The following is a 15422-nucleotide window of genomic DNA, read 5'->3' on the forward strand; positions in this document are numbered from 1 at the left end:
TATCAAAATTATCAAGTAAAATTGAAAAAGAACAGTATTTAGAATGAAAATTGAATTACAGAAATGAAGAATTTAGTGGATTCTGAAACAGCAGATCAAATGTACATGAAGAGATTCAGCAAATTAGAAGAAAGCTCTGAAATGGCCGGGAGCGGTGGCTCACGCCTGTAATCCCAGCACTTTGGGAGGCCGAGACGGGCAGATCACGAGGTCAGGAGATCGAGACCATCCTGGCTAACACGGTGAAACCCCGTCTCTACTAAAAATACAAAAAAATTAGCCGGGCATGGTGGTGGGCACCTGTAGTCCCAGCTATTGGGGAGGCTGAGGCAGGAGAATGGTGTGAACCCAGGAGGTACAGCTTGCAGTGAGCCGAGATCGCACCACTGCACTCCAGCCTGGGTGACAAAGCAAGACTCAGTCTCAGAAAGAAAAAAGAAGAAGAAGAACAGAGCTCTGAAATAATTAACCAGCATGCACAATAAAGAGACAAGAATTGGGAAATGTGGAAGAGATGTTAAGGGATGGGGGGAAGAGGAAACACTGGAGAGATAATCTGCGGGAATGTCCATCTATGTGACTAGAGATGGGCACTGTTGCTGTAGCATTGTACAGCATCGCACTGTCGAAGGGAAAGCATCTCTACAATGAGAAATTGTATGGGTTCATTCACAAAATGTTTTGTCTAGTCTAGAAATATTATGTATCTTCATCACAAATTCTCCTTTTAAAAATATAGGTAATTATACATTAAGAGAATTTTGTAAAGAACAGTATGCATAGCTGAAATATATTTGGCATTATTTATTGAACACTCCCTCTGCATATTAAAGTCTGGGTCACACAAAGAAAATAGTCACATAGGGGCTGCTGTCAGCCAGTGAAAAGAAATACTAAATCTATTGACTGAACTCAACACGCTGACAGAAAGGCATGCTGAAATAGACAATGTGTAAGAAAAAGTCAATTCAACCAAAACAAATGTCCCTAATCAAATAGGAAGCTTGGCTTTCAGCAAAGTAATTTCGGGAAAATGAACACATGATTTAACCCCTCAATCATATGATTTGTCTATCAACCCAACGTTCTCACCTTAGGCAGCACAGAGTACCAGATTCTTCAAGGAAGATGAACAACCGTCATTACATGGGAATAACTCGTGCAATGTTACACACCGATTGAAAAAGGAAAAGTATTTCTGTGAATGATGTGCAGTAACTAAATCAATTTTTTTTTTTTTTTTTTTTTGAGATGGAGTCTCGCTCTTTCGCCCAGGCTGGAGTGCAGTAGCGCTATCTCGGCTCACTGAAAGCTCCACCTCCCTGGTTCACGTCGTCCTTCTGCCTCAGCCTCCTGAGTAGCTGGGACTACAGGCGCTCGCCACCACACCTGGATAATTTTTGTATTTTTAGTAGAGATGGGGTTTCACCATGTTGGCCAGGCTGGTCTAGAACTCCTGACTTCGTGACCCGCCTGCCTCAGCCTCCCAAATTACAGGCATGAGCCACTGTGCCTGGCATATGTATTTCTTTCTGAAGATTTGTTTTTGTTGGCAAGAGTGTTATTTTTTGTTTGCTTGTTTTGTTTGCTTATTCGTTTGATGATATGTTTTTCTTTCTTCCCTATATGCACATTTATTGAAGTGTAGCAAACTAAAAAGTGCACAGATCATGAATGTCTAGCTCCACGTATTTTTCCAAGGTGAACCACCACGCAGATTAACTCTTAAGAGAATTATCAGCACCCTTCAAAGCCTTCTTGTGTCTTCTCCCAGTCACAATTCTTTCCTCCCATCTTGCTAAACTATAAGTTAGTTTTATATCTTTTTTAAACCTTTTTATAAGTGAAATCGCCCTATGTATACTATTTTGTTCAACATTATGTTAGTGAATTATATTCATGTTATTGTTTGTAGTAGTGTTTCGTTTACTTCAGTATCTACATAGAATTCCCATTGTGTGTAAATACAAGTAGGGGATGGTTAATATTTTTAAATTCTTGAAATTTTTATTGAAATAATTGTAAATACACATGCAGTAGGTAGTGCAAAATAATACAACGAGATCACATGTATTCTTTACCTGGTTTCCCCCAATGGTAACATTTTGCAAAACTATAACAACCAGGACATTGACATTGATACAATCTACCAGCCTTGTTAAAACTTTCCGTGTTTTATTTGTATTTTGTGTGTACATGTGTGCACATAGCTCTCTATAACTATGCCACACGTCTTAGCTCCTGAATCCACCACCACAGTCAACCCAGGGCAGCCTATCCCCTCAGAATTCTCTGGTGCTGTGCCTTGAAAATCACACCGACCCCCTTGCAATGCCCCCTCCACTGTCCCTAATCCTTGGCAACCCCTAATCTGTCTCCATCTCTAAATTTTGCGTTAAAAAATGTCATACAAATGAAATCATAGTGTTTAACATTTTGGGATTCGACTTTTTTTACTTGGCTTAATTCCCTGGAGATTTGCCCCAGTTCTTGTTTATACCAATAGTTTGTTCCTTTTTATTGCTGGGTAAGTATGTCATGTTGTGGATACACCACAGCTTGCTGAAGCATTCACCTGATTAAGAATATTTGGGCTGATACTATTTTTGACAGATGACACCTAAAGCTGCTATGGACACGTCTGTGCAGGTTTTTGTGTGAATGTAAATCTTCATTTATCAGAGATAAAAGCCCAAGAGTGCAATGGCTGCATTGTATAAATCACATGCTTAGTTTTTAAGGAATCTACCAAATTATTCCCCAGACTGGTTGTACCATCTTACATTCCCACCAGCAATGTGTGAGCACCCCACATTCTCTGTATTCTCAACAGGCATTTGGTGGTGTCAGCATTTTTTTTAAGTTTCTCTAATAGTTATGTGCATTTAACTGATCGCTAATGATTTAAAACACTGTCTCACATGTTTATTTTCCATCTATACCTCCTCTTTAATGAGAGGATCCTCTTTTCTTCTTTCTAAATATCAAGAGCTCTTTTTATATATTGTAGCATAGATCCTAGTCCTTTGTCAGAAAATAGTATTTTTTATTTAAATACGGTCAATTTTGGTAAGGGTCCCACATGCACTTACAACAAATTATATTCTGTAAGTATTGGTTGCAGGGCTTTCTGTATGTCAAGTTTGTAATCAAGTTGTTCAAATTGACATTTCTATTGATTGTTTTGTCTGGAGCATCAGTTTTAGAGAGGTAAGTTAAAATCTTTATAATGTTGAATGTTCTTATTTTGGTTTGCAGTTTGGTCAATTTCTGTGTTACACATTTTGAGAATATATTATTATTTAAAGCTTACAAATTTAGGATTGTCATATCACTCTCTTTGATGGCTGTTATTCTTTTTTTTTTCTTTTTAGCAATATATCTTGCATTAATGTCAACTTTGACTTATGATTATAAAGCTATACATTGTTTTTCTTCTCTTGTTTGGTCTTTACAAAGAATATCTTTTTCTAACCTTTGACTTTCAACTATTCTATGTATGACTACTTAATGTTTCTTTCTTGTAAGTATAAAAGAGTTGTTTTATTTTCACCCAATCAGTTTTACTATTTATTTAGAATGTAATTACTGATAAATTAGAGGTTTTTGTTGCTTTTTCTTTTTGATTAATAAACTTCTTTTTAATTATCTTTTTTGTCTATTAGCTTGTTTCACTTTCCCAACATTTCAAGGACGCCATTCTGTTTACCTCCTTTGTGTGTATTGAGACACTGTCTGTCAGCCTTATATTAATATTTTCTCTTTTGAAAATAACATTTCTTTGTTTGTGCTGCTTTTAAAATCTTTTCCTTGCCCTGTTTTTCTGCATACTTATTATAATGTACTAGGTGAAGTTTTTCTTAAATTAATTTGCCTGCTTTGTAGAATTTCTTAAATCTCTCTTTTACTGTCTATTGTCAGTTTGGGGAAATTCTTGGTGATATTGTCTTAAAATATTGCTTATGTCCCAATTCCTCTCTCCCTTTCTTCTGGAACTTCAATTACACAAATATTTTCTGTACATACTATCAATTTTTTTCTGCTTCAGTTAAAATGTTTTCTACTAATCTATCTTCCAACTCAACCCATATGTATGCATTTTGTATTTCAGATATTTATTTTCAATTCTGAATTTCTATTTGATTCATTATGGTTTCCAGTTTTCTGGATCGTTTGTTTCTTTTCTAAAACACATGAATCATAGTTAACTATTAAACTTCCTGTTATTATTGATAACAGTGGTATCCAGATACCCTGCTCCCTTTTTTTTTTTTTTTTCTTTTTTGAGACGGAGTCTCGCTCCGTCGCCCAGGCTGGAGTGCAGTGGAGCAATCTTGGCTCACTGCAAGCTCCGCCTCCCGGGTTCACGCCATTCTCCTGCCTCAGCCTCCTGAGTAGCTGGGACTACAGGCGCCTGCTACCACACCCGGCTAATTTTTGTATGTTTAGTAGAGACGGGGTTTCACCATGTTAACCAAGATGGTCTCGATCTCCTGACCTCGTGATCCGCCTGCCTCGGCCTCCCAAAGTGCTGGGATTACAGGCGTGAGCCACCGCGCCCGGCCCCTGCTCCTTTCTTATTGTGTCTCTCTTGGTGTTGGGTCACGGGATGCTGTTTCTGGATGTTTCAGGCGAGTTTGCGTTGATTCCCAAGCTTGGCTGTGCATTCTTGTCTTCTCCAGTGAGGACTTGGTTTTCTTCTGACAGTCAAAGGACCGCCTTGATCCAGCCAGTCAAGGGAGTGAATCAAGACTACATTTCAGCCCAGTGACTTTCCCAGTGCTTATCTCTTTTTAAGTCACGACTCCAGAGACTGTGATTTTTCCAAGCAGATCTCCTTTGAAAGATAGGCCGTGAACTCCCACCTCTGTCTCCCAGGACCCACAATTCCAAATGCTCTGTTAAGCTTTCTAGACCACTGAAAGCACCTCTTTTATTTGGTTCCTTTGCTTCTAATCTTAGGAAAAAAAATAGGATTGGGTAAATCTATCAAGAACCGAAAGCCAGGCAGATGTCAGGCTCACTCTCTTGTAATTCTTCCTAGATAATAGGTCCTTCAAACTCTCACTGCTTGATAGCCCAGTTCAGGGGCTCTCATATCCTCTGTCTCCCAAAACCACTTTATCTGAGCTGCAGATTCCTGTTTGACTGCAATGCCCTAAACTGAAACTCAGCAGCAAATCCCCTGAAAGGAAAATGATTTGCAAAATGTGAAAATAATCTTAATAGATATGCAGATATGCCTGTGTCTTGATTTTATTTTAATTTTTAATTTTTTTTTATTTTTTTTTTTTTTTTTGAGGCGGAGTCTCTCTGTCGCCCAGGCTGGAGTGCAGTGCCGCAATCTCGGCTCACTGCAAGCTCCGCCTCCCAGGTTCATGCCATTCTCCTGTCTCAGCCTCAGAGTAGCTCCTGCCTCAGCTCCCAGAGTAGCTGGGACTACAGACGCCCGCCACCACGCCCAGCTAATTTTTTGTATTTTTAATAGAGACGGGGTTTCACCGTGTTAGCCAGGATGGTCTCAATCTCCTGACCTCGCGATCTGCCCGCCTCGGCCTCCCAAAGTGCTGGGATTACAGCGTGAGCCACTGCGCCCGGCCGCCTGTGTCTTGATTTTTTGACTTTAAAAATCCTGTCTGCCTTTTATCATTCTCCTAGACCTTAAGAGATTTGCTTTTCTGTTATCATTATATTCAGATTTCAAAACTATTCTCAGTGGGAGTTAGGTCTGAGATATTTGGGGCGGGGGGAGGGGTTCCAGTTACAATTTTTTGTTTTGTTTTGTTTTGAGACTGAGTCTCTCGCTGTCGCCCTGGCTGGAGTGCAGTGGCGCGATCTCGGCTCACTGCATCCTCCGCCTCCCGGTTCAAGCGATTCTCCTGCCTCAGCCTCCCGAGTAGCTGGGATTACAGGCGCCCACCACCATGCCCGGGTAACTTTTTGTATTTTTAGTAAGACGGGGTTTCAACATGTTGGTTAGGCTGGTCTCCGACTCCTGATCTTGTGATCCGTCCGCCTCGGCCTCCCAAAGTGCTGGGATTACAGGCGTGAGCCACCATGCCTGGCACCATTTTGTTTTGTTTTGAGACAAGGCCTCGTTCTGTGACCCAGGCTGGAGTGCAATGGCATGATCACAGCTCACTGCAGCCTCGACCTGTTGTGCTCAGGCAATCATCCCTCCTCAGCCCCCCAAGTAGCTGGGACTACAGTCATGTGACACCACACCCAGCTAATTTTTTTTCTTTCTTTTTTGGTAGAAATTGGTTTTTGCCACGTTGCCTACGGCTCAAGTGTTCCTCCTTCCTCAGCTTCCCAAAGTGCTGGGATTACAGGTGTGAGCCACTGAGCCTGACCCCAGTTGCTCATTTTTCTATCTGGCTTAGTTTCTGTTTCTTTCTTTCCTTCTTTGGTTTACTATTCCTTAAGTTATGTGAATATATAAAGGAAAAAAATGTATCTTAAGTCAAATTCGTGCCTTTGGGTGGAAGAAGAGGGAAGAAAGAAAATGTATTTTTGGCCGGATGTGGTGGCTCATGCCTGTAATCCCAGCACTTCGGGAGGCCAAGGTGGGCAGATCATGAGGTCAGGAGTTTCAGACCAGCCTGGCCAATATGGTGAAACCCCATCTCTACTAAAAATACAAAAATTAGCCTGGCATGGTGGCATGCGCCTGTAGTCCCAGCTACTCGGGAAGCTGAGGCAGAAGACTCGCTTGAACCTGGAAAGCAGATGTTGCAGTGAGCTGAGATTGTGCCACTGCACTCCAGCCTGGGCAACAGAGTGAGATTGTTTAAAAAAAAAAAAAAAGTATTGTTTTATTATACATTTAAAGAAGAAAGTGTTCATAGCCATTGATTTTTCCCTACATGGTAATATATTCGTGGAACCTGGGTCACATGTGGAATTACGGGAAGAGAGTCCTTTTCCCTTCTCCTAGGCTGGAGTGCAGTGGCACCATCTCGGCTCACTGAAAGCTCTGTTTCCCAGGTTCACACCATTCTCCTGCCCCAGCTGAGTAGCTGGGACTACAGGCGCCCGTCACTACGCCTGGCTGATTTTTTGTATTTTTAGTAGAGGCGGGATTTCACCGTGTTAGCCAGGATGGTCTCGATCTCCTGACCTCGTGATCTGCCCACCTCGGCCTCCCAAAGTGCTAAGATTACAGGCGTGAGCCACCACACCCGGCCAGTCAGATCTGCGTTCCCCACTTCCACTCGCTTCTCCCTTGTTACACGTCTTTGACTTTTGAGACTCATGCTACCATGCAACGTGACTCCACTGATGTCCATCATAGTCCTCTCCTTTCCTGTAGCCCTGGGCTTCTTGTCACTGCTCCCCATGGGCAGTCTGATAATTCTTGTAAAGTGACTCATGGTTCCTCGACTCTTTTGACCCAATAACTTTTCTCTCCACTCCACTTCAAGATGTGACATCAAGATGCAAGATATGAAATCACTGGTCATACCTTGCAACTTCCTACACTTTATCATAAAAATCTTAAGCACCTAACCCATCTTTCTGTCCACACTGCCATATATTTTAACTGTCATATGCTTGCACTTCCTGAAACACTTTCCCAATACTTGGGGACCTCTATTAATGGTTTTGTCAAATTTTTACCCAGCCTAAAGAAAATAATTAAAATACATTCAGTGTAGTCTGAGTGTACTGTGTTTATAAAGTCAGCAGTAGTGTACATTAATGTCCTAGGCCTTCATATTTACTCACCACTCACACACTGACTCACCCAGAGCAACTTCCAGTCCTGCAAGCTCCATTCATGGTAAGTGTCCTATATAGGTGTACCATTTTTTGTCTTTTCTACCATATTTTTACTACACCTTTTCTCTGTTTAGATATGTTTGGATATACAAACACTTACCATTGTAATACAATTGCCGGCAGTATTCCGTATAGTAACATGCTATGCAGGCATATGGCCTGGGAGCTACAGGATATACCATATAGCGTAGGTGTGTAGTAGACTTTATCATCTAGGTTTGCGGAAGTGCACTCTGGTTCACACAGTGATGAAATTGCCTAACGACACATGTCTCGGAATGTATTACTGTCATTAAGAGATCCATGGCTTCATATATTTTTTACTCTGTTCTTATGCTTCTCTCTGCAGAACTCCAATGGCACAAATGTGTCATTGTATTGTTACACAGATCCTTAAGGCTATGCTCATTTTTCTTCAAACGTTTTTCCTCTCTGTTGCTTATATTGATTACTTTTTATTGATCCATCTTTAAGTTCATGGACTTTTTCCTTTGTCATTTCTATTCTGCTGTTGAGATCATCTTGTGAATTTTTAATTTCAGTGTTTTTATTTTTAGTTCTGAAGTGTAACTGTCTTTTCACTTGCAGGTTGAGATTTTCCTTGTTCTTTACATGCTGAACCATTTTGGATTATATCCTGAATATTTTGGATATTATCTTATGAGACTCTGGGTTTTGTTTAAAACGTCAGGACAATGTCTTTTACTGTTGTTTTCAATGGCAATCGGTTAGGTCAGACTCAATATGCAAATTCCTCCGGTGGGCTGTAGTTCTATTGTGGTTCAGAGCCATGTGGTATAAGCACACAGAGAAAAAGAGCAGTGAAGATTCACTCTGAACTCCTGGAACCATAGATTCTCAGGTAAGAGAGAAGAGTTTCTTCCTTCAGGGTTGTAGATGCTTCTTGTTGATAGCTGTTGCTCTTTGCCCAGCTGCAACCACTGAATCACCACCACGGTATCGCTTAGGTTATAAAGAAAGGAAAGCAGAAATATAGGAGGGAATTCATCCTCCTCTTTCTCACCTGTAGGGGCTCATTTTCCTTCCCCTCAGATCAGAAAGTGAGAGATCTTCGGGAATTCTTTTTGTCTGTAACCAGGATGTATTTCGTTTCTTTAAGCCTCCTCTGATTGGCCAGTTTTGCATGTTGCTTGTTTTCAGTTTTCAAAGTAAGAAAAATCCTATGATTCTCCTGATGCTTTATAAGTCTATGCTTTCAGATTAATGCGAAAGATGATTTAAAAATAAGCTTTCGGTAAAAATGAAGGGCATCCAAAGAAGCCTGCTTTCCACTTGGCTTCTGGCCATCTTTCCTTTCTGCGGGGGTTCAAGAGCTTGGAGGCATTGGATCTGGTATCAGAGTGGTCACCTTCCCCTCTGATGGGGAAGCCCAGAGGCCTTAGGAGTAAACGAAGCCGGTACTGAGGAAAGGGAAGCTGAGAGGACCGAGGAAACACCGACTTTACACGCCTGTGGACTGCAGGAACCATTTATGGCACAAGCGGGTCTTTATTTTTTTTTTTTTTATTTTTAGATTTTACTTTAAGTTCTGGGATACATGTGCTGAACATGCAGGTTTGTTATATACACAGGTATACATGTGCCATGGTGGTTTGCTGCACCTATCAACCCGTCATCTAGGTTTTAAGCCCCACGTGCATTGGGTATTTGTGCTAATGCTCTCCCTCCCCTTTTCCCCACCCCCTGACAGGCCGTGGTGTGTGATGTTCCCAGGAGTGGGAGTCTCTAAGGGGTGAAAGGAGAGAGAAAACACTCTGGGCTAGCACTCTGCTGAGTTCTGCACTGAGTTAGTGCCTAACTTTGTGCTGTCTGCCGCTGTCTCCCCTACTCCTGCCCCAGGGTTCACTTCCCAGAACAGAGAGAGCCCTGGGGAACCCGGGAGCTGTGGAAAGCCAGGTCTCCCTTGTGGTTCAGGAAACACAGAAATTCAGCTGACCAAGAGACGAAGAGAAGTAAAGCCAGCACACGGAGATAAGAAAGTGAACATAACTTCAGAGCATTATCATCAGGCCTGGTGAGGCATGCTTGGATCTTGACACAAAAATCCCTCTTCGACTTGATCTGGCTCTAGTATGGATCTTTCACTTTAGCCCAAAGTGCCCCCTTGAACTCTCAAATGCATTCTGAGCTGAGCACGATGGTGATTTGGGGTCAATCATGATATTCCCCATGGGGGATTTTCTCTCTCAGAGCGCAGACCTTGTGATGACCCCTGTGACCCACCTCCTAGAGCTGGGGGCTCCGGGGAATGCCTGATGTGCCTCAGGACAGAACAGGTGTGGTCCACCACCATTAGTGCTAACCATGGAAACAAAGGGTACATGGGGTACAGCTCAAGGGTTATGTGCAATTTTATCAGAAAATAAATGCTATTTATTCTAACACTGAAAAATGAATTAGGTCCTCATGCTTCTCTTCTTCTTTTTTTTTTTTTCCAGACTAGGTCTCACTCTGTCATCCAGGCTGGAGTGTAGTGGCATAATCATGGCTCACTGCAGCCTCAACCTCCCTGGCTCAAGCCATCCTCCCATCTCTCCTCATGTTTCTTATGTCTGATTGACAGGGCAATAAAAGCACATATCTGGCACCTCTCCTTGTCTGGGAGGACTGGCCACAGAGTCATTTTGCAGAAGTTGGAGAGGAGTACACTACATGGGGCTGTTGGCTTGCATTATACAATTCACACTGCATAGGGTAGAGAATTGAATTTCACATTTGAGAAATGGGAAAGGAGGAAATAAAAACATGGAATGCCCTAATCTTTCTGAAAATCCAAAAAAGGCCCAAGGAAAGCTAGTTCAATTATTCCTACCATGACAGACTATGATATGGTCAGACATGTGCACTCTGGCGGGGTGTTCCTAGCCTGGGCTGCCCAAGAGGTGGCAGCTATTCTAGGACAGATGGAGTGTGGACCCCTTCCCTGTAGTGAGCTGGGATCACTTAGGAATGACCATCAGCCCAGAGCCGTGGGGCTTATTAGATGCAGGGGTGAGTGGGGCTTGCAGGAAATGGCCCACCATCAGTGCTCTGATGTCCGAATGCCACTCTTGTCACCTCGAGATTAACATTTAGAGGCAGACCATCCTGTGTGGCCTATTGGTGAGACAGGGACTCAGAGGAACACAGGAACCACCCACACCCTCGCCCTGCCTTGGCTACCAGCTGCCCTGGCATGCCTGGTTCCCTTTGAGTTCGCCATCCTCATTGCCACATCCCATCCTTTTCCAGACACTTTTATTTTTCTCGCACCTGGAAATGACACCTGCTGGCAGTCTTCAGAATTTTCCAGAGAGTTGGCAACTTGGGGCTCATTTGTTTCTGCTCATTTTTTATTTAGTTTTTCAGATGTGCTGTGCTCCGGGCAAGACATGATAGTAGCTCATCAAAGAGAGGCTGTTTTTGGGAAGTGGAGCAGCCACCACTGATCTTGGAGCTGGGGTAGCTGCCGCTGCCACAGCCACTGCAGCGGCCTAAGGAGTCAGCTTGGGAAGGTAGTGGTCACCAAGCTCAGAGCTGTGCTTGGAAGTGACAATGGATAAAAGTGTGCTGGTACAGAAAGCCAGGCCCGCTGAGCAGGCTGAGTGCGGTGATGATATGGCTGCAGCCGGGAAGGCAGCCATGCCACAGGGGCATGCGCCCCCAGCTGAAGACAGCAATCTGCCCTCTGCCGCCTACAAGAATACGGTGCGGCCCACTGTTCTTCCTGGATTCTCATCTCCAGCACTGAGCAGAGAACAGGAGGAATGAGAAGCAGCAGATGGGCAAAGAGTACCATGGAAGACAGAGGCAGAGCTGCTGGACATCTGCAATGAGGTTCCAGAGCTGTTGGACAAGTCTCTTATTCCCCATGCTACACAACCTGAAAGCAAGGTGTTCTGCTTGAAAATGAAAGGAGATTGTTTCAGGTATCTTTCTGGGGTGGCGTCTGGAGACAATAAACAAACCACACTGTTGAACTCCCAGCAGGCTTACCAGGAAACATCTGAAATTAGTAAGAAAGATATGCAGCCAACACACCCAATTTGACTGGGCCTGGCACTTAATTTCTCAGTCTTTTGCTACGGGATTCTAAACTCTCCTGAAAAGGCCTGCAGCCTGGCAAACATGGCATTTGATGAAGCAATTGCTGAGTGGGATACACTGAATGAAGAGTCCTATAAAGACAGCACTCCCACCATGCAGTGACTTCGGGACAATCTCACTCTGTGGACATCGGGAAACCAGGGAGATGCAGGAGATGCTGGGGAGGGAGAGAACTGTGTCTGCCATGCCCCACAATCTGTTCAGTGTCACCCTGTACCATCCACATAAATCCCTTTGTGAGATTAAAAAAAAAAGAATTGTACATTGTCTTGCGATTTTTCACAGCCTCAGCCTAGCAAGAATGGTTCATGGGATAAACAGCTGGCACTTGTATCTAAAACCTAGATTGGTTGCATAAACACCATGGCATTCTGAAGTTTTGGTTTTGATTGACATTGGCAAGATTACTGTGTGTTTAATTTTCTTAAAGCTGAACACTGTGGTGATGGGTTTTGTAATTCAGCATAATTCTTACTGATAAGAAAAATAGACCTGAATGTTATGTAAGTCTTTGGAAAGTTTAATCCAATATTAAAATAGTCACTGAAATACAATTTCATTGTAAAGTTGTACAGAAAGTTACAGAGGTTATGTCGTGATGCTGGGATGTGGAGTGAGACACCATCATTTGGCATTCAAGTTTAATGGTAATTCACAGTGATGCTGCCTGTTCAGAGCTTATAGACACTGGACCTGTTTGGGCTATTGCCAGTAAAAAGTTCATGACCACAAATGTCCACAGCATCTTCCTCTGAGGAACTGCAAATCCTGAAGCTGAAATTCCTTGTGACAGATAACTGGCTGTGACACCTTGAAAAGTTCTGGTGCTCATATGACACACCTGACTAAACCCCCCTTCCTACAGCAGTAGGAATATGTTACTGATTTGAAACTTGTGCCTCAATAATGGAATAATTTTTCATTGTTAACATTGAGCTAATGCTGGAAATGCTGTCTGTTTTATGAATGCTCTTTTCTGTTTCCTGGCTAGTATCTCCTTTTTTTTTTTTTTTTTTTTGGTGTGAGGAATTTAATAAGATAATGCATACAAAGTGCTCAGAACCCCAGCAGATACACGGCATTCACTGAGTGTTAGCCAGTCTCATTACAGCACAGATGTCCCCTCCCCCACATGCCTTTGCCCCACATTCCTGGATAATACCTTTAAGAATAATGTTCTGAGTCAGGCATGGTGGTGTGTACCTGTGGTTCCAAATACTTGGGAGGCTGAGGCAGGAGGATCACCTGAGCCCAGGAGTTTAAGGCCATAGTGTCCTGTGGCTGCCCCTGTGAATAGCCACTGCACTCCCGCATGGGCAACATAGCAAGACCTTGACTCCAACAAAACAGAAGAATGTTCTGTAGAGATTGCCTTTCACTTCAGGAATGCTCAGTTTTCATGTTCTTCCTAGATTGGGGCTTTTATTTATTATTATATTATGTTTTATTTTATTTACTTATTAATTAATTAATTAGTTAATTTTGAGACAGGGTCTCCCTCTGCGGCCCAGGCTGGAGTTCGGTGGCACAATCTTGGCTCACTGCAACCTCTGCCTCCTGGGTTCAAGCAATTCTCCCGCCTCAACCTCCTGAGTAGCTGGAATTACAGGCACGTGACACCATAGGCCACCTAATTTTTGCATTTTTAGTAGAGATGGGGATTTATCTTTTTTTTTTTTTTTTTTGAGATGGAGTCTTGCTCTGTCGCCCAGGCTGGAGTGCAGTGGCGCGATCTCGGCTCACTGCAAGCTCCGCCTCCCAGGTTCAGGCCATTCTCCTGCCTCAGCCTCCTGAGTAGCTGGGATTACAGGTGCGTGCCACCATGCCCAGCTAATATTTTGTATTTATAGTAGAGATGGGGTTTCACTATGTTGTTCAGGCTGGTCTTGAACTCCTGACCTCGTGATCTGCCTGTCTTGGCCTCCCAAAGTGCTGGGATTACAGGCATGAGTCACTGTGCCTGGCCTTTTGTTCACTTTTTTTTTTTTTTTTTTTTTTTTGAGACAGAGTCTTTCTCTGTCACCCAGGCTGGAGTGCAGTGGTGCGATCTCGGCTCACTGCAAGCTCCACCTCCCAGGTTTACACCATTCTCCTGCCTCAGCCTCCCGAGTAGCTGGGACTACAGGCGCCCACCACCAAGCCTGGATAATTTTTTTTTTTTTTTTTTTTGTATTTTTAGTAGAGATGGTGTTTCACTGTGTTAGCCAGGATGGTCTCGATCTCCTGACCTCGTGATCTGCCCGCCTTGGCCTCTCAAAGTGCTGGGATTACAGGCGTAAGCCACCACACCTGGCCTGTTCACTTTGTAATGCTATATATGGGCAGGGGTGAGAGACATGAGTGAGCACCTTGGTGAGCAAACCTTGCTTTAAAGAGTTGAGAAGAGCTGCCCGCACCACAGCTCTGCCTTCCTCCAGTTCTCAACACAGTGTTGCTCTGCAATCACACCATGATCTGAATCAAAAAAGTATTTTTAAATACCCAGGATTTCTGCCTGTATTGAGGCTGACCCTGATCATGCTTGCAAGTACCTGTCACCAAGTGTCCCAAGTGCACTCATCCAGCTCAGCTCTCAGAAGTGCCTAAACAAGACGCTACCACTCAGGGCAGTTGTGTGGACACTGCAGGGGAGAGGCTGGAGAGCATCCAGGCCCATCAGTCTCCCAGGGTTTCCCCTCCACCTCTGACATTCCACCTGGCTAAAGGGTCCATCTGTTTGTCCATCTGCGGAAACAAGAAAAGAAAAATTCATGCACTGACTTAAACCAAAAAAGAAAAAACAGTCTCTACTAAAAATACAAAAAAAAATAATAATTAGCCGAGTGTGGTGGCGGGCTCCTGTAGTCCCAGCTACTCGGAAGGCTGAGACAGGAGAACGGCGTGAACCCGGGAGGCGGAGCTTGCAGTGAGCCGAGATCGCGCCACTGCACTCCAGCCTGGGCGACAGAGTGAGACTCCACCTCAAAAAAAAAAAAAAAAAAGAAAGAAAAAGAAAAAACAACATTAAAAATCCCTCTTTTTTTTTTTTTTTTTGAGACGGAGTCTCACTCTGTCGCCCAGGCTGGAGCGCAGTGGCGCGATCTCGGCTCACTGCAAGCTCCGCCTCCCGGGTTCACGCCGTTCTCCTGTCTCAGCCTTCCGAGTAGCTGGGACTACAGGCGCCCGCCACAAACGCCCGGCTAATTTTTTGTATTTTTAGTAGAGACGGGGTTTCACCGTGTTAGCCAGGATGGTCTCGTTCTCCTGACCTCGTGATCCACCCTCCTCAGCCTCCCAAAGTGCTAGGATTACAGGCATGAGCCACCGCGCCCGGCTCTCCTTTCTAGCTGAACAAAAAAATGTGCTTTCGGTTAATACCTGCTGCTGGAAAATGAGTAGTGAATGTGCACCCAAGCTTGTCTTGTGTACCTGGTAGGTTTGTTTTTCCTTACCAGTTTTCTGCCTAATGTTTGCTTCTGTGATGGTTCTATTGCCTAGCAAGCATACCTGTTTTTGGGAAAATAGAATAGCAAAAGAAAAGAAAAGAAAAGAAA

The 15422-nt window shown here is 43.5% G+C and overlaps 1 pseudogene; it reads left to right on the plus strand.

The window, feature by feature from the left end:
• Window positions 1-7083: 7083 nt before the first annotated feature.
• Window positions 7084-12861, plus strand: LOC129531720 (14-3-3 protein beta/alpha-like; annotated as a pseudogene).
• Window positions 12862-15422: the final 2561 nt, after the last annotated feature.

Source organism: Gorilla gorilla, chromosome 12, assembly GCF_029281585.2.
Source record: "Gorilla gorilla gorilla isolate KB3781 chromosome 12, NHGRI_mGorGor1-v2.1_pri, whole genome shotgun sequence".
NCBI classification, from domain to species: Eukaryota; Metazoa; Chordata; class Mammalia; order Primates; family Hominidae; genus Gorilla; species Gorilla gorilla.